At 37.6% G+C, this 20,824-nt stretch overlaps 1 protein-coding gene across 3 annotated transcripts in view; it reads right to left on the reverse strand.

Moving 5' to 3' along the window:
* Positions 1 to 20,824, reverse strand: part of FAR1 (fatty acyl-CoA reductase 1) — a 66,817-nt gene that overhangs the window by 38,954 nt on the left and 7,039 nt on the right. For all 3 annotated transcript variants that reach the window (XM_072338524.1, XM_072338525.1, XM_072338523.1), the window contains exon 2: positions 7,164 to 7,304. The gene's annotated coding sequence lies outside the window, so the exon portion shown is untranslated. The remainder of the gene's footprint in view (positions 1 to 7,163; positions 7,305 to 20,824) is intronic.

Below are 20,824 nucleotides of genomic sequence, written 5' to 3' on the forward strand. Positions count from 1 at the left end.
TTCATGTTAAATTAAGCAACCTGAAAGTAGAAATTTACCCTAGGAGCCCTTCTAACGGCTGCCCCAACAGATAACTGGGTATCCAGCCCACTGCACTTCATTTATTCTGGAGTAGCTGCCACACAAGACACATATAAAGTGAAATCAGGCAGAAATCAAATAGAATCAACTGTTTTACTCTACAGATCCATTCCTACTGTACCACACAACTTGCTAATACAAACAAATCTGTAGTCATAGATGTGTTTGTGTTTTTATGTGCATATAATCACACTCGTCATCCCTGCTCATTAACTAGTACTTATAATACTTATGAGATAATGTTCCTTGCTAGTGTGTTGGTTTGCACACATCGCAAACGTTGGTTTCACCGTGACAGATCAATTTCATTGTGGATACCTTTACAAAAAGAATGGAATATTTCTTCTATGCATCAAGAAAAAAAGAACTTAGGGAAACAGATGTTACAAAAAGAATAAATAAAACTATAGACTGTATTCTATTAACTTCTATTAACTCATCCATTCTGCATAAAAGCATGGGCCAAATGTAATTCCAGTGAGACTCCACAACCTAAATACAGGATAAATATTCAGAGATTGTAAAATGTCAGGCAGCTATAGTGCTTTATGGTTCTATTTCCAATGACTCCGCATTACAGTTAGAAAAGCAGAGTAAATCCAGTTGCTGTGCTTGAGACAAGGTCATATGTTGAGAAGACTGCATTTCATTCTTAAGGCCAGGACAGTGGAGCGGTGACATGTGAATTCCCTATTGAATGAGTTCCAGACACAGCCTTCAGCAGGAAAAGTAATGTGCAATGTCTTTCTGGATAGGAAAGGGATCTTCCTTCTGGATTTCCTATAACCTGGGCCAGTCATCAATTCTGACTGCTACATTACAGTGCTGAAAAAGCTGAAGGCTTGAACTTCCACAGGCAGGCAAGAGAATCACAGCATCACAGAATTATCAAGGTTGGAAAAGACCTAGAAGATCATCCAGTCCAACCATTACCAATACTTCTCAGCTAAATCATATTCCTCAACGCAACATCCAAACGTTTCTTGAACACTCCCATGGTCGGTGACTCCACCACCTACCTGGGCAGTGCATTCCAATGCCTGACTACCCTTTCCAAGAAGAAGAAATAACCTTTCTCTTGTAACATAATGCCACGCTCCATATGAGTTTGAACATAGTGGAGAACATTGCCAGTCTTGACTGGACTGTGCTACCACACCCACCACGTAGTTAAGATTTGGCACCTTCTGACTTCTATCTTTGGGCCAATGAACTGACTGTTACAAAGAGGGTGGTGACTATGTTGAGAAATAGTGTTATGTAGCTGAGAATTTGCTTCATCAAACAATGTTATTTGGCTCTTCATATATGTTGTAGTTTCAATGGAAATAAATAGGAGAGTTTGTTTTTGGAGCTACATACCTATTATGACTTTAAATCTATGAACACTTTTGTAGAGATGCTGCAGCATTTGAGTTAGTTTTGCTCTGTGTGTGCAAAATTGATGCCGCGTGTCCTCTCACAAAAGACATGGGCATTTTTGTTTGTTTGTTTACCTTCCCTAAAAGGTGGGGTTGTTTTTTGAAAGCTTTTGCTTTCCTCTAGTAACAAGTGACAGTGCTGGGCACTTTTTTTTTCTTTTTTGTCCAGAAAGCAGAGAAGTAGCTGGAATGTCAGGGTTTTTTTTAAATTCATTTTGATCTATACAATTTACTATGGATAGCAAGTTGTACACCTGATGTAACTCCCTGCATAAAAGCCTACAAATCATATCCATGAGCAGCGAAAACTGTACGTTGTGCATTATTATTAATGACAAAACTATATATAAAACAATACTAGAAATACTAGAAACAATGAATGATGCTATGTGCAAAAAAAGAAACTAGAATGAAATGGCTATCTGTACAAGTCGTACTATATTCTGAGCACTAATATTAACCTTCTCAAGGAAATCACAATGTTCTTAGTAGAAAGAAATGTCTTTCCATTCATAAAGATGACTCAGAAAATGGTTCTGCATGTCCTAACATATGTTCCTGTAACTCCTGACAGGGTTTAAAGGTTTCATCTCCTCTCCCACTGACTAAATCACCTTGTTAGCTTAACAGCAATTAAGTGCAAGAAATTTCAATCATCAGCATGAGCCACAAAGCATTCATCTACATAAGTGCATATATTTTTGTATGGTTTTGTTTTATAAAATTAAGACAAGAAGATGATATAGGAGAAACCTGATCATGAAATTTATACATCAATGCATTATGGCCTTATGTGAGCAGCTAAATAGATGCAAAGTGTCTTTCATTATGGTAATTTAAACTTTTAAGCAATTAATTTGCCTCTGTCCATTTGGTTTGTATGTATGAGCTTCAGACTTGTGCTTTCTTTTCCATCTAGAGAAACAGATTAGAACTACTCTGCTCTAAGATGGGCTCTAAACTAATAATTTTGATGCAGGGTGCATGCGAAGCTGTACAAGGTTTCCTAGTGTTATTTCACTCTCATCTCTGCTGTGCCTCCTACTACCTGTTCCCTCTACATGCATTCCACATGCTAGATTAGAAATACATGATAGACAGTTAACACTTCCATGCCATAAAGTCTGTGTGACTCTACTGCAGGACAGAGAAGACACGAGGAGAGAGAAAACAGTGGGGTAAATAAAACAGAAACAAACATTAGAGAAGCCATAAAATTGGGTAAACTCCAGTCTGAAACACAAGAACAGCTGGGCTACCAGATGCCCTGAGATAGTATTCTGAAAAGTGGTTTAGAAGCAAATCTGGGAAGCATCAGGTGAAGAAATGGCATCAGCATTTCAGTATTTGCCATCTAAGTAATTCACATAAAGAAAAACTGGGGAAAGTATTTATGAAAGATAATCAATTAAATTACTGTCATACCCAGTACTGCAACAGACTGGTGTAATGCTAAAGATGTTACTAGTAAAAAATAACCTCTCCTGACAAAGGCTTCTGGAAAATGTTTCCTGGTTAATTAAATCTGTAATTCTACAGATAAAACTATGAAAGGTGGAAACACTCCAATAGATGTGTACCTTCCTCTTGCATTTTCTCTTTCAATAGGGCAATCAGTGCAACAACTCTTCTAACATTAAAGTCACTAATGGAGCAAATATTAAAACAGAAGCATAGACAACCAAATTCTGTGTACAACAGCATCTGGATGAAAAAGATTTGCATGTGTTGAGGTAAGAAGATGCCGAATACACTCACAAGAAGCATTCACTTTTAATGCAGCACTAACTTTGTTTGGGACTTTTATGGAAATGCTTTCCCATTTTGGTACGTATACATGATTTAGTGTTTTAAATTATTGCAGGCAGAAAAACTTAAGAGCAAGGAAAATCTGTCTTAAAGTGGCTAATGGTAGGTCCTAGAGAACCAAGATTACTCCTAATACTCAATTTTGCAGGAAAAAATCCGGTATTGGAACCACAGTAAGCACATATTCTTGAATATTGTCTCTGTGTGCTCTTATTCAGAAGCAGTGTCACACTAAAGAAAAACAGCTAAAGAAAGAAGCTGTTGAGGTCATTCCGGTCATGTAACAATACTTCCTACAGAATTTTCTAGAATTTCTCATGTTGCAATCTTCAAGTATCAGCTTTCTTTTCTTTTCTTTTCTTTTCTTTTCTTTTCTTTTCTTTTCTTTTCTTTTCTTTTCTTTTCTTTTCTTTTCTTTTCTTTTCTTTTCTTTTCTTTTCTTTTCTTTTCTTTTCTTTTCTTTTCTTTTCTTTTCTTTTCTTTTCTAACAGGGCTTAGCATGAACATGTGGAAATATTGACTCTGACAAAAAAGAATTTGACATCTTGATCTTCATCATGAACAACTGGGTAAACTACTTTACCTTGAACTGGAAGAGCGTGTATGTGCAGAGACTTCACCTCAAGCAAAGGAAGAGAAGGGATAAAGAATGGTATGTTGCAAGAAGATTTACACTAGTGTGCAAATGGAAATGGACAAGATGGATCCTATATAGTTGTCATAATACAGGAGAAAGGACAGAAAAACAGAATTTAGGATGAATGTTATTACAAAAACTACATAAAGCTACTCACTTCCTAAGAGTAAAACTTCAGATTTATCAGTAAAACAGCCCTTGTCTCTGGAATCTTCCTTTACTTTCCTTTTAACTAAAATATTCCTGTGTGTCACAGCTGTCTGTGGCAGAAGAAACAGGAAAAGAACATCACAACCAAGAGAGCCTCTACTGGTGAACACTACCTCATTTAGAGACATCTGGGAAGGAAAACACAAGAGTAAAAGGAGATGCTGGTTGAAAATGAACACACACACACACACACACACACACACAAAGAATGTACAGCATTTACAAATAATATAAAAACTTGCTTCCTGCACAAAGCCAATGTACATTGTCTGAAAACGCTGACACATGAATCAGTTCTATCTTCTGCCACGATATCTGTAGCAGTGTGAAGGAGAATGCTGAGCAGAAATATGCTGATACAAACCCACACAAACCACACAGTCAACACTGGAATTCACTGGAAAAAAGTACTGGCTTCACTATAAAATGCCTGAGGTATGACCCCTAGGTCCTGTACTAGTTTGCAGCACTCACAGACCACATTTGCACAGCCAGTAGTGGTGGAAATCATGAAAACACAATTCCAGCATGACGACAAGAATGGGATGCCTGGTATTTCTGTGGTGATATCTAGTTCTTCTACTTCCCCGTGAGAAAAAGGGCTGCTCAAGTGGAAGGCCTTGCACACAAAGTTGCAGCACAATTTTCAAGGTTTTGAGGAAAAGAGTTAGTACTTTTGTCATGTTCTTTAGTTTGTAATACTGGCTTATTACCTCGCTGGATCTGATACTACTTAACCATGAAGATACTGTTTAAATAATGCTTATTATGCGGTTTAATAGTTCATAGAATTTCCACCTTCGTATTAGAATATTATACAGTTTTAGTAATACTTTTTCCCAGAATTAAAATTAGTTTCCTAATACAATCTTGGGAACATCAGTTAACTGCAATGAACGTGTGGTACAGAGATATGCATTCTACCATGGTTTTTTCTTGCTCATTTGAGAGGCTTAATGCTCATTTTGAGAGAACAATGAAAACTGTAATAATAATGCTAACTGTTAAATGTTAATGTAACTCTTAAAGTGGTGTGAGAGCACCATCTAGAGGCAAGTCATATGCCTTGCACAAGGCTGAGTGCACACAACAATGAATTGACAAACTGCTTTTGAATTGAGTTCAAGAAGTCTTTGAAAAAGTAGTTTCAGATTTCTATAGATTATGGGATTTATTTTTCTCCTATACTAGTTATTGAAAGTGAATAAACTGCTGTGATATCTCAGAAACTTTAGCAGAGAGTAGGATCAGAAAAATATACTGTCAAAAATGAGTAATCATTAAATGACAGCCATGGCTGACGAATGATGCAGTCTTTCTTCTTGTTTTCTGGAAGCATGATTACAGTAACTATGTATGCTGAAAACATATGAAACTTGTATGCCCTTGTCCAAGACAGCTGTTAACACCAAGATTTCATTAAGCACCAGTCCATATTGGAGTACGCCATTAGCATCAACCTGAGTGCATTTAGGTATCACTTCACATTTAATAAAATCTCTTTGCTTCCATCGTAACCATTTGTGGTGCTGTTTGTTTTTCTGTTTGTTTGTTTTGGTTTGGTTTTGTTAAGGTCTACTAGGGTATGATGGGAATTGCTAGGGATTAGTTGGATTCATAGCTCTCTTGCATAAGCAAATCAGTTGTAATCCCACTGAAATTGTAGAGCTCCTTGCAATTAAACTGAAATTAATCGGAAATAATGCAAGCATCCTGTGTCATAAACTTAGTATTTAGGAAGACTGGATATGTTTGTGACTCCAAAGAGGATTTTGATTTGTCACTGTGAGACATCTTAGGTAATCTGCCTAAGAAAGAAACACAAGATGCTACAATATGTAAAAGAGTGTGGAAAATTATGTACATGTGCTTCTGTTTTTCATGATAAGACACTGAGCCTGCTGTCTTCACAATTCCCAGATGCATCCACATGGTACAGAAATAATTCCAAAGAATGCACTGCTGTCGTGGACTCATCCCCTTAGAATGGACTGTGTGGTATCACAGAGTGTAACTACTTTCTTGTGCAAAAAAAAATCACATTTGAATTCAGTTCTGTATTCTAGATCTGCTAGACTCTGTTTTCACAAAGGTGTTCTTGTCTTGGAAGATGTGCGTAACACTCAAATATCATTAAAACACTTAAAATGATCCTCATGAAACAGCTGTTAGTTAAAATTTAGTTTTAGTGTAACTATACCAGCTCCTGAGGTAATAACTTCTTTCTTTCAGAATCCTATTCGAGATTCTTTCAGAGTTATATGCATTTTAAAAACATTCCCAAATTACCAAATATTCCATAAGTAAATAAATAAATAAATAAATCTCGTACAAGTGTTTGCAATCAACAAATTCATCTATGCCTATCCAGCCCATTGAAAGTGTTATTTTATTCTGATAGGTTTATCCACACCAGCTGAATTACGGATAGCTCAACCCACACTAGCATTGGTAAGTTTGGTAAGAACATCTTCAGAGAGGTTGTTCTGGGGCCACTATGCTATAGCAAAAATTGTGCCATAAGGCCTTCATTATGCTTGTTACATTAAGTAGCTGGATTGTAAGTAGCCCAAGTGCACTCATCCACATTGCATCTGAATCTTCACCTAGCTCTGCAAACATGCCCTAGATAAAGATTTTATGGCAATACAGTCTACTTTATAAAATCTGCAGAGTCCCAGTGATATTACAGCAGTTCTCAATGGCTAGGAGGATTCCTTGTTCCAGTTCTGTTTAAGAGCCCTTTCAGCAGTCCACTACTTGTTCTTCCTGCAGCTCCATTTCCTTCTACATTTGTCCATACTTTTTTTTACTAATTTAATTAAGGGTGAATTGCTGTAATAATCATTTAAAAGTGACCAGAAAAGAACCTTCTAAAAGCTGTAATTACACTTTTTTGTTTCCTTACAATGGCTAAAGTAAAAACAAGAAGCCTTTTTGTTCTCAAGTGAAGGAGTTTTTTTCTCCTCCTCCCTCTTTCCCACCCCCCACTTGACTTTACCAACCTTGTCAGATCTTGCTCAACTTCTTCCTGGAGATAGGCGTGTTCCCTTTCCTTGGTCATGCACAGTACACACAGGCAGAGGGATGACAAATCTCAGTTACTTCCTTCAGCTGGTTCGCCAGTTGCAGAGGTTAAACAGGAGCTGAAAGAACATTTTAATGAACATTCAGTGAAAAAAAATATATCAGTAACAAGCCACTTTCTTCTCTGGGGTGTCACTCTGTCATTTTTTTGTCACCATGAGGTGACAAAAAGGATAAAAAAGTTCTTAATTTCACTATTAAAATACTCTTTATACTTTGTACTTTTAGTGCTTCCTACTGAGGAGAATAAAATCTGAGTGGACGTGAAATATCTTCTCTTTTAGGTTTATGTATGGAATTCATGCAACCTACAAACAGCACCTGAACTGCATCAAATGTAGCATATGTTTAGGACAGATCGATTGGATTTAGCTTCCTGTTAAGTTACATGAACCTTCTAAAACCAGAAAACACTAATCTGAACACCCTTTCCACAGAGACGTGATTTTTTTAATAATTTCACCTTGAAAGATGGTGGAGGCACTGAATGGTGAAGTGAGAGACAGAGGCTCTGCTGGAATTCAGAATAAAGGGGGGCTAAAGGGGGATGGTTAAAGGTAGTTTGTAGATTGGAAAAGGAATGTAGAAGTTAGTTAGAATAACAAGGATCGGAGACAATGGGTCTGGGGGGGCAGGAAGGATGCAGATAAGGAGTGAGATCTCCCTGAGATATCTGGCGAGGAGGGGATTAGAAGTTTTAATATCAGAAGAAGAGTTGCATCTCCCTCATAAGATGGGCGATAACAAGAGGGCGATCTGCATGCTAAAGAACTACTGAATATGTATCCGAATTTCAGGAAATCACTGACTATGTATTAGTTTCACCTATATCTGTGTTACGATTTTACAGGTCGGTGTGCAAGCTTGGTGGAGCTACCCCCCTTGCACCCTGCGCTGCTCAATGCTGAAATAAACACGCCTGCTTTATAACCAATCTCTGGATTATAGAGTTTGATTCCGCAAGTCAGCACTAGGAGTCAGTTTTACAGGACTGGTTTGCAATGCTCTTCACCTTCTTAGTCACAGTTAGTACCTGAACTGTCAGAGGCACAGAATTAACTTGTCAAAGTGTCACAAAATGCAGTTGAGGCCTCCTTCCAAGTCTAACAGAGAACAAGGTTAGTTTTGAAAGCTGGAGGAGAGAGAAGAATTTTCTGGGATTGCAGTTAAAACATTCTTGAAGTATAATTAGAGGTCTAATGATATCGGAAGATAACTGAAACAACAGATATTCTAAGGAGCAGATGATATATACTGGAGGATATATGTAGGGCTTCCCAAGGAAACCAACATAAAAGATACAGAAGTAAGATTTTATACTTGTTAAAAATAAGGAATTCTTGGGATATTTGGTCATGGCTGTTTGTTTGTTTGCTTTAGCACTAGAGGAACTAAACAAGGAAATTACATTAGCATGGACTGATGGTTCTCAATTCTGACACATTGGAACCCATTTTCAAAAAATTCTTGATTTCGTGTTTTAAAATATCTAAAGCTTAATTTCCACTAAGTCATGTGATTATTAAGAATAAGGAACAGCTTAATAGATGCTGTCTGTTCTCATAAGAGGCTGATACTTGGAGGTACATGACATTGCAGGTGAAGATTGTATTACTGTCTTGTAACACATATAATTGCTACTGGATGCGTAAATTATTATGGGAATAAATATTACTACATCTACTTGTTATTTATACCTTCTTTATCTCAAATATCTACACGTTTTGGGGATACAGGCCTGTCTTACGTTGATTTGTGTGCCCCGGTGGTGCAGCGGTAGAATTCCCGTTTGCAACACCAGGGGGCCCGGGTTCGAATCCCCCCTGTGGAGCAGGGGGTAGAAGTGCCGCTCTGCTACACAGAGGGCTCGAATCCCGGGAGTTGGACTCGATGATCTCTAAGGTCCCTTCCAACTCGCACAATACTATGATACTATGATATGATATGATGATTTATTCTGTCTACGGAGTTGATGCTCTGCTCTGCAGCTGATTACAAATGTTTGTATTCCTGATTCATGAAGCTCAGTACTTGTAAGAGTGACATCTAGCTGGGAGGAGTGAACAGGTAAGGTGGTAACATCCTAAAGCATTGAATTAATCTCTCAGCTTTTAAAATGACAGAAATCAGCTACACCACAGCCTAGATTCAACCTTTCTATAGCTAGAAATATACTAACTTCATCAGAACTACTTCAGGAGTAACTTGGCCCCATTTCTCTTTGTTAATACAGGAGTGGCCGTGAGAGAATTCTGTCATACTCAGTACTGTTTGCTTGGTGAATTGTTCAGATACTTTTCTATAGAGAAGGTATTTTGTCTACCTCTTTTCTTCTCACACACATCAAAGACTTGGTTCGCAATTCTATGAGTGAGGCATCACATATTTTTGGTTTCAACAACAAGACCAATCACATTCACTGTACTTCTGCTGATAATTCAGCCACGCTTTTTTTGAAGGCAGCTTTCTCCTTCTCTCCGCGAGAGGGCAGGTTTGCTAACAGAATACTTAACGCGGCACCGTGCCCACAGCGACAGCTTGAATAGATACAGCTCTATGCAAAGATGGTAAGTCTTCCCCGAAAGTACCTGAGTACCTTCTTCCCCACCCCCCCCCCCCCCCCGGCCCCCCTCATTTCCTCAGCAAGTAAATCGCTGTAGTTGTTAGTAGCAAAGCTCTTAGAGGAAACTTACACAAGGCTCAATGCTTGAGAAACAGTACAATTAATATTAAAAAGAAAAACAACCCTGACAGTCTATTTACAAGGGCCACTTAAGAAAATCCAGTCCACCTAATTTATATTGAAGGAGACCACAGCCACTGGACTCTTGTAATTGTCGCCAGAGCTCTTCTGACAACAGAAGTCAGAAAACAGGAACATCAAATGTGTTACAGTCTGTGAGCATACATCGGATAACCAGAAAAATGTTACCATAGTGCTGCTCCTACTTGTATGTGTGATTTAGGCAGCACGATAAGTTCAAATGACACCTCCTCCCACGTCATGTTTTGTACCTTTGGTTTGTTTTTTTCATGGTTCTAAGCGATATATCCCAAGAAATCAATTGGCTGTAGAGATGTAATGATAACACGAAGCAAGGAAAATGCATGCTTGGCAAAGAATGTTCTTTGTGATACATCCATCTCAGCAGATCTAGCCTCGATTACAAACATTCATGACTAATGGTACAGCTTTCATTACAGTGAAGTACTTACTGTTGAGATTCTGCAAATACATCAAATTATCCAAAGCTTTTCAATTTGAAAGCTTTGCCAGTTCTTGCTGATGCCTCCCCCTCCCCCCTTAAAAGGTAATAATTTTCTATGAAATTTGTCAAAGCCAACTTGCAGACAAAGCAAGGCATAATAAAGATACCAAATGAGGTAAAACACATTGATTAAAAAACATTTAGACACACTGGTACTCTTTCCTTTCACATAAATGCTTTTACACTATCTAGATTACTTTCCTTTGATGGAAACAGAAAGTGAGGGGACAAAATACCTGAGGGAATTTTATGCTCAAGTGGATGGCAGCTCTTGACATGTGATATTCTTAGGAATACAGGAATTACTAAATCAGGTCATATTTGAAGTTCATTTTGTCTTCTCTGTGTACTACTTTGTTAACTTTAGATAATCGTGAAGGAGAACGGAGGCTCAAAGACCTATGGATAACGGTCAACAGGAGGTCAATTACAAGTGAAATTTCTCAGAGGTTACAACTTACAGCCCTGCCATGTTTCATAACTTCACAAGTGACCTCAAAGCTCACACAAAATGTGCCGTTCTGCAAGCATATCAGTGACACCAACCTGGGGAGTTCAGCCAATAACTCAAAGGCAGCCTTGCCAATAAGAAGAACCTAACATTAGGAGAGTAAGTGCACAGGAACCTCACAAAATTCAGCAGTGATAAACATAAAGTGCAGTGCTTGAGATTGACCAATCCCCTGGACTGACTGTCTACAGAGCAAGACTGCTGAAAAAAACTCAGGGTCCAGATAGAAGTGAGCTAAATGATCCAGCATTAGTGTTCATTGCAGCCATAGCCTAACTGAATACCATACGATATCAACAGCAGCTTAGGCAGCAGACAGAGAAGTGATTACCCTCTGTTACTCAACACTTGCTAACTAGACTGCACCAGGGATACTGTGTCCAGTTTTCTGGGCCCAGAGTACAAGAATGATGTTCAAATTGATTAAATCCAATGGAGGACCACCGTGTGGTTCATTGGCTTAATGTAGTTACCCTTTGATGAGAAGCTGAGGTAAATGAGCTTGTTCAGCTTGGAAAAGCTCTAGAAGGGCCTAATAACAGCCTCTTTGTACCCGAGATGAAGATGCCCAAAGGAGAAAGCCAGGCTTTCTACCACAGTTCAGTTTCGCTGAACTGTGAGAGAATGAGAAATAATGGTCATAAATAACAAAAGGTGAAATTCTGACTAGGTATAAGGAAAAAAATGTTTATTCTTAATGATAATTCAACTCAGAAGTGGGCTACCTAGAGAGGTTCTGTAATCTTAGTGAATGCAGATTTTTGAGACCTAGCTGGATAAACCCTGAGCAACCTGGTCTGAACTCACTGTTGTCAATGCTTTGGGCAGGTGGTTGGACTGCAAGACCCAGGCATGACACCAAAGCAGAACTAGTCAAAAACCTTTTCCAAGAATGCTACATGGACCGTATTCAGAACATTAAGAAATTTGAAAAGCCCTTTATATTGATTTTTGGTCTGTACTCAAAAATGGAAAAAGCATTCCTTAGGCAATGCAAAATACTGATGTGATAGAATGCGGCCATGCAGGCTGAGGGACACCTGTGTTTCATGGTCTCAGAAGGACTAGTGAATAAATAAATGCCTGCAACAAAGTACGTATCATAGTTGTGCAGTGAGGTAATACAGAAAAGTGTTTTATTACATGGAGGTGGGATTGGCACCAGCACTAACAGCTGTCAATGGGAGGCTTCCCAGAAATCCCCAAAATTACAACCATTCCACTCAGTATTTGTATTTTTGTGAAAAGCTTCCGTTTCATGCTTCAAGAGAATAGAGCTATACATTAAGCAGAACAGTACGTATTCCTATTCCTTCAGAAATATGCTAGGTAACATGTCATATGACTGATAATATATTAAGAATAAAAACCCAGGATAGACCTACAACAGAGATGGATAGTCGTGACAGTTGATGGAGAATAAGGATGTCTGGAGAGCACATAAATAGAGTGAAAATCTAATAATAACCAAGAAATATAACAAAAACACCTTGCAGATTTTGTGTAACGCCTCTATGATGAATACAGGGGAGATGAAATTGCAGCCCTACAGAAGCAGGAAGTAGTTGACACTTGTAAACACTGCATAAACAGAGCAATAACAGACTCGCAGTCCTGTGGTCTGCACTGCTCTCTGGAATACAGGACTCCATATACTGAACACGCTCAGCTTTTGGTTTCTGCAGTGATCATGTTGTACAGCATGGACCACTCTTATAAGAAAGTACCTCCACTTCCATGTAGTGCTGGAGGAACTTTGCACTGGTATCTGTTTCAGTTCTAGGCAGATTTCTGATTTCTGTTTGCTCCTCTGTAAAATGAAGTGACTGCTCTCAGAGATAGTACGAGAATAACCACGAGCAAGAGACCTCTTCCAGCATTAGTAACAACATTCCCTGACAGTAGAGCACTCCCTTCTGGAAGGATACTACTCCTCTAAGTATATCCTTGATGAGATGAGGTCATATTTGAGCACATGTCTTCAGATCTGCTCATTCCAATGCAGTATCCTCTCTTTACATTATTAGGCAGTAGGCTACTAGCAATGGAGTACATTACTGCTCAGCTTAAGGAGGTGGCAATTGTACATAAAATTGCACGCATTAAAGACTGCTGCGATATTCTGCTTGCAAATCATTTCTTGATACATAGAAGACCCCTTGAATTTTGGATAGTTAGGATTTGATCCAAGAATGATATTTGCACTTGTTCTATTATAAAATTAAGTCCAAAGACAATCTTGAAAATGTGCATGATTCAGATGGAATATTCCCCCTCCAAACCCACATAACTCAGCCAAATGCATCCAGCCCGTGTGTACAAAAGTAGGCCTTTTCAGCCCTAACTTTAAAATCTGCATTACAGACCTGCTCTTCCTTTTAAATGTGCTTTAATAAACATCTGCATCAAAATTCCTAATCCTCAGATGCCAAGAATTAGCATTGCTCTCTCAAATTACATGTCAGCTGAACAACTACCCCCAGTGAGTACAGAATGTAAGCTAGAGTGATGCACAAATTTTACAGTGGCACACAGAAAAAGCAGTTTGCAGAGGGAACGATTATGTTTAGAGAACTGAGTTACGTAATTTATCTATTTTGGGGACTCGCTATCCCTGAAGTTCTGAAAAAGGTAACTGGGTTGGGCTATTTATAGAGTTGGTTCCTATAGTTACAGCACAGATGCTACCATGCAACGAAAACAGTTAGCTCAAGCCACTCTTATGTGCACCTTAGAAACTTAATATTCTCACATATATTTATTGGGCTCCTGGATACAGAGAGACTTTTGGGTCCTGGATACAGAGAGACTTTTGGGTCCAAGTGCATTATTATGTCCTACTTTGTGTTAGCTACTTTCTAACTGAGCCTTTGCACTGCTTTTCAGGTCACTTGCATTAGAGATACCCAGAGACTCCTTTTAAAGAAGTCTCTCAGTGCACGCAAGAGGAGAAGGGGCACTAACCTTGAGAAGAGTAATGCAGACATTGCCTAAATTCTTCCTCTTAGATTTCACAAAGGATGCTAGGGATGATAGCTTGGGATCTCTCCTTTACATTTGCAGTAGTGCAGGTTATGGGTTTGGCTTTTTAAAAAAATCTTTATATTTTTCTGTTCATAAATACTGAAAAACAATCAAGAAAATAGAATTTGGTAGTGGGCAGGAAAAAGAGAGAAAGGAGTCAAGAGCAGTAAAATTACCTGGCTAAAGCCTGTTTTTAACATATGGGTGGTTACCACAATAAACATCACTTTAGGGTCAGGAATCCGTAAGGATGAGGATGGCCATTTTAATATAGCAAGTGATGAAAAGCCATGGATAGAACTGGCTAATTGTCACCTCCACTTGACTATGCCAAGAGATAGGAATATCACAAAATAAAACTGAAGGTATGGGAAAATGATGGCAGAAATATAGGATTCAGCCCTTTGTTACTCAGTAGTCTGTATTGTCTACACATTGCAAAGCTAATCAAATTTTGATTAGTAACTTAGTTAAAAATGCATAATAAAAACGATACACAAAAGTGCAGATCTTGGCCTTTTACTAAAAGCCCGGAAAACTGAGACAGGGAGCCTGAATTTCAGGTGGAGGGAGAGAAGCAGTTTGGGAATATATATCAGGTGGATAATTGCCAAATCCAATCACAGTAAAGAATGAAGTAGAAAGCAGAAAAGGAAGTGACTGACACTTAGTGCATATAATGGGCTTGCCTTCTTTATAAACAACATTATGAGAATTACTGTAAGAATTTTATGTTAGTCTGATATTTAAGGATGGTTGAAAAAAAAACATGCTCTCAAAAATTACTGGTCAGTATGAGAGGACTTAAAATATACATAGAATGCAAATAAATGCTATTTAAAATGTCTCAAGTTCAGTAAAAGAAACAGTTCAAAAATGTGACATTGACAACTGTTAATATCAAGCTAATAATATAGTGAAAAGGAAAGATTAAAGAAAATATGATTCATTCATAGCATAGTATATATAAAGACTAAAAGTATGAACCTATTCAAAGAGTACTTGAAGAAACTTCATGTAAAAACATATGACTACTACAACGTGAGCTAATCTTTAATAAGGCTCATCCATACATTTTCATTTGAAGGATGTGATTTCTGGGCCATAATTAGTAACTCAAATAGTGACAGATTTCATATACAATACAGCAAAAGTTTGTCCTTAGTAACACCATTATTAGAGGGTCTGCATCTTTTTGTGTGTTTGCAAGCACCCAACACGGTATTTTCTTTTGTAACCCAGATAAACTCTGGATTATCTCCACTTCTCTATTTTTCATGTTTTTCAGCTCATATTGACCTCGATTTTTCCAGGACATTCAGAAGATTGAAGGAGAGGTCTGAAATGTTATTCTTTATTTGTAAACTGAACACATCATTCTCATGAGATTTCATCAAGCTCCAGATCGCTTACTTGGATATTATCTGCTCATCTGCAATGACTGCAAAAAATATGGGAATACAAACGTGAAACGTCTTGAAAATAGGTGGCTACCTGCAGAAAAAAAATTCAGATCATCATTGTTCCATCCTGCATCATCCTAAATCTTCAAGGCTATTTTATGAAGAGCTAGCACGTTATCTGTTACAAGCCTTGGTAGGTCAAATCTCTTTCTTGGGGGTATCTGTAGTTTCCAGGCTCCTACCTTTAGAATCCAGTAGATACTAATATTTAATTACTCAAACTTTTTAAAATCAATCAAGAGATCTTCTAAAAAAAAACCTATGACCTCATATAAAATGTTCATACTTGCCTGAGTAGGCAGATGTATGTTTCAAGTGATAGGTACCACATCTTAACCTCCTGTGAGGTCCTTAAGCCTGGAAAAAGAGTGGTGGGGAATTGTAGATTCATTCCTGTTCACAATACTAGACATACCTCCCCAAAATTTTCAGGGTTTACTTATGCCTTCAGAACTGATCTCCTTGTGTGGCTTGTCAGGGAATCCATGTCACTTTCGAAAACAACCAAAAAGAACATGAGATCTCATCAGAGCTATGCTACAGTTCATGTTGTTACAAGCTTGCATCAAGTATTTACAGCTTAGTAATAGGCCAATAAACATTCTGGCCTATATGTGAATGTATGTGTCTGCATGTAAGTTTAACATAATTCACTTCAGTATTGATTCCAAAAATCTGATGATTTAACAACAGTTTTGAGTTCTGTAACAGCTTCTTATCTACTGAAAAAGGTCATGAAGTACTGTACAGTTCATCAAGGTAATGTACTCAGCAAAATATCAACATGATGTTTCACTGTCAACAGAGCTAATTTCCACTAAGTAATTATTGACTATAAATTAACTAACCAGAACATTTAAATCTGAATATCTATACTCACATATACAATTATATAAATATTTATATATTTAGCCTACTTAACAGTCCCTTAGAAATATGTCAATATGTATGTGTTGAAACTAAACACGGCTTTTATTACTGTTTGAGTTACACAATTGTATTTGTGTTACTGACCACTAGAACACATCTCTGTAGAGAATAATATGCACATCATCTCCATGACTTTCCTTAACAACCATCTCAGCATTCCTTCTCACTGTTCTGGGCTGCTTCAAGCTCCAGATTCTTCACATGAGAGAGAGATGAGGTAAGCAGGGCTCTCCATTTAGGCTTCAAAACAGCCATGTAATGCTATATGAAATTCTATGCAGCCGTAGTATAGGGTGGCATGCAAAGAGCAAACACTCATGCATTCAGGATTATGTCATCAAAGCCTGACATGTCCATGATAGGTCAATAGAGAAGTTCTGCGATAAACTGGATATCTGTTATATAACCTGGATAAGTTACGCTGAGAGCAACAAATGGCATCCATTCAGATATTGCATTGTTTCACTCAATCACTAAAAACTCTAGCAAAAGCTGGATCACGAGGTCTAGATTATCACCCTAGGTATAGGAAATATACTTAAAGTCAGTTGGCTGGGACTAGATTCTACCAGCTTCTGTTTTCTTCCTAATGTTTTTTTTCCCCAAGAGATATCTGCATTTGATCCGTCTTTGCCTAAATGTCTGTAAAACAGAAACAATTATCATCTACTTTTTAACTTCCCTTAAAGGAAATCAGGGAGAACCAGGAACATTACGACTCTCAGATGAAGAACACTATGTAACCGAATAAAGATTATTTCCAAATTTGCATTTATCAGTTGCTGCAAAAAAATACATTGTATGAATGTGATAAACCATCTTCTGATTTTCACTCAAGCCTGCTGGTCTTTTTCATGAGTTTTATTTTATAATTTTTATTTTTCCATCTAATTGGAAATTGGCATATGGTTAAATCTTAACCTAGATGGAGGAACCCCAAAAGTGCCTGAAGATACCCAACATTGCTTACATAAATTACCAAACACGCTGCTGTGGTATTTGAAAGGCCACAAATCTTGTCAATCAAATCAAGTTCTAAGCAGTTTACTTACTGTCACTTTGGATCTTCATTGTGTCAAAGCAAAACATTCCTCGGACACATTTAGAAAGGTTGCCTCACCAGTCATCCAATGTGACACCAATTACCTTGTTCTCTTGCTCAATGATCTACTAATACTAATGTGTTTTATCTGGAAATGCCCACGGGAACAAGCAAAGTAGCAAAACCCTGGTTTTGTAAATAGCATGGAACTAAATTGACCTCAGCTGTTGCACTTTAAATCTCAGAGACAATTCTGTAGGACTGTTAATACAGCAGATTAAACAATCAGTTTGTGAAAAGACTAAGTCACATAAAGTATAATCCTAGAAAGGACTGTGTCTTCCAGTCACACTCCAGTAACGTACCTTAGGATGTGTTTACTTTCAAGATGCAATATAATATTTTTTTCCCAACGAAACAAATAGACTACACAAAGTAGACTGCACAGAATTCAGGATTTTTGGAATATGGGCATTTATTCACCTATCTGGCTGTAAAATCTGTCTGCTTTCCACTTGTTTTCAACCCCAGGGTTTGATTACACGCAGTGGTATCAAATCAAAGTAAAGTGGCATGCCTCCAGCAAACAAAGCAGCAAAGATTTTTTTTTTCTCATGCAGAGTTGATTTAAGTATCTGTGCAATCTATAAGGGAAGGTCAGGGAGAGGTAGCTCTTGGACTGATTAAGATAAAGTCTTGCCAGAGGAAAAGGCTTTGGTCAGCTCTTCCATCCCATACAGCATCTACAGTTTTTTTTACCTCTCTTCTTCAGTGCCCTTGTTTAATATCTGTAGCACCTGATGTCATAGATAAGACATTAATAAATTCTGGAATATATCACTATACTGCCTCATTTCATGTATAACATCCTATGGTTTTAGATAACAACAAAAATACTAAATTCAAACTTCAGTTGAGACAATTTGCTGGCATACATGAAGAAATAATCACAAATCTGAACCAGAATTTTCCAGACTTTGCTGTATTTCAGCCTAAGTGTCATAAATTACTTCTCTCACCTCTTTGAAAATGAAATTGCCACATTGATCATGTGGCCTACACACTGTTTGCAATCAGTTTCTAAATTGGTTGACCTTGCCCGGCAGATACCTGAAACACATAATAGCTTAGAGTTCCTAAACCGTTCTGTTCATTCCTACAGTTTTAAGCATTGACTGATGCTTTTCAGAATGGAAACTCACAATACACTGTGATTTTCCTCCTCTTGTTCCTCTCTGCCTCCTGTAGACCAGTCCCCATCTGTATGCACTAGTAAAGTACCCTCACTAGCAGAAAGTAATTTCCTAAAGAACGTTTATTTTTCCCCACCCACTATTCATATACACACTTCCACAGGATGATGAAATATTTTTTCATTGCAGAGACTTTTTTGCATTGTTCCTTCAGAGTTTACATACCTCTTTGTTTTTTTTTCAATGTCTACAAATGTGGTCTTAAATCCCTTACTGAAGAACATTTCAGAGCCATTAGCTCTGGTTGTGCTCTTCCAGTGCACAAAAGTGATCTGTTTTTCTAACAAAGATGGTTGAGGAAGAGGAAAAACTAAACCTGAACATAAATCTTCATCTTTCTGAAACAACTTCAGCTGACCCTTACGGGGTGGATACACTTTCCAAAGAAAAATGTCCACAATTACAGTATTTTGTAGAATTACATTCATTCGGTCTATTATCTGTCATTCCTACACATAAAATGCTGTGTTCAGTGAATACAGATGACGTGGGATAAGTGTTTGCAAATAACATCATTTCTGGACATCAGGAATAGTAATTATCAAATAAGTTATTTCTCCTGCATAAACAGATAAAGCAGATTTGAATTGTAACAAAGATTCTGTAATATCCATCACAGGCTTTATTAACTTACAAATGTTGTGGTCTATATTTTGAATATGTGCTACCTTTATTATTTTTGCATCTTCTCTAATCTTAGGCAAAAAGCACAATTTTGTCTTCCATATTTTTTCCCATGTGAATGCCTACAAAACACCAAGTTTAGTAATCTTCACTCGAGATTTCAGATACTCAAGATTTTAGTATTTTTGAATAGAAATGATATTGAATAAGAAATCCTATTTCAGAGTTGCTATAAAGACTAAGTATGCAGCAAACTAACCAGCTAAAAAAATTACATCTCATTAAAAGGCATCTGCGCTAATAGATTCTAAGTTGCCTGAAGTGCATTAAGAATCTTCTGCTTTAGTATCATACTGCGGTGTTTTCTCTGCCTCGGTGTTATGGGAAGCTCCAGCCTGGGCTCTCTTCCAGACTTGCATGTGCATTGTAAGGGATGCAACTGCAAGAATAACATCTGCAACTCATGTTTGCTCACACTTACTTTCCAATTGTCACTAATGGTTTACTGCCCATTTTTGCTATCAAGTTCTATGGAAACATTTTTTCCTCCATACAAACACCACACTTTCTAATGCTTGGCCTACAGCTAAGGCTTTGCTGTCACCTGCTAGAGGTTCCAAATGAATTTCAGGCCTGTGCAAAAGCACTGCCTTGAGGCTTTGCTTTAAAGGTTTTACCTATGTGTATGACAGTCAACAAAATTGAGCTTTTCATTATCAGTTGTGTAGAGATTTTTCCAAATCATTTCCTGGCATGCCATGCCCGTTACATATTTTCACTCACTACAGCATTCAGGTTAGTATTGCTAGTGGCTAAAATGGACATAAATCTCCTAAGAAAACCTATCATTCCCATAAAGCTCTGTAAGCAATGTTTTTTGTGTAGATAGATGGACACTGACAAATGAATTACACTGGAAGGCAGTTCCATCCTGATTTCTTAAATTCATTTAATTGGCCTTTTTGCTTCTCAGTTTACTGAGAGAACTATGAACTTTTAGAAATCCTTTCCCTTCCTTTTCCCACAACAATACCATCTGTGTAATTCAATGCTCTAAAATATCTACTCTGTGAAATAACACAGCACAACATGCATAATCTAAACAGAATTCACTGTAAAAGCAGCAATAGCTTCCAAATGGTGGATTTAAGTGTGCAGATATAATTTTTTTTTTTATTTTTTTTTTTCTGGCAAAATACTGTAGAACCCACAAAAGGCAAATAATGTAGGGAAACTACATTGCAGCCAGAAATAGTCTTTCTTTGTGTATATGGGAATGTATGATTTATACATTTTACTTCTTAGAATGTAGGCAGAGTTCTATATTGATTTTCCAAAACGTATAAAGCACTGATAGATAACACTGCCTCTTCAAATGCCTTCATTTTATCCGGCATATTAGAGCTACACAGAGGTATTCATGGCTGTAGGTGTAACAGGGCAATGGGGATCTGACACTGTAT

This window comes from Excalfactoria chinensis, chromosome 5 (genome assembly GCF_039878825.1).
Source record: "Excalfactoria chinensis isolate bCotChi1 chromosome 5, bCotChi1.hap2, whole genome shotgun sequence".
Taxonomy (NCBI): Eukaryota; Metazoa; Chordata; class Aves; order Galliformes; family Phasianidae; genus Excalfactoria; species Excalfactoria chinensis.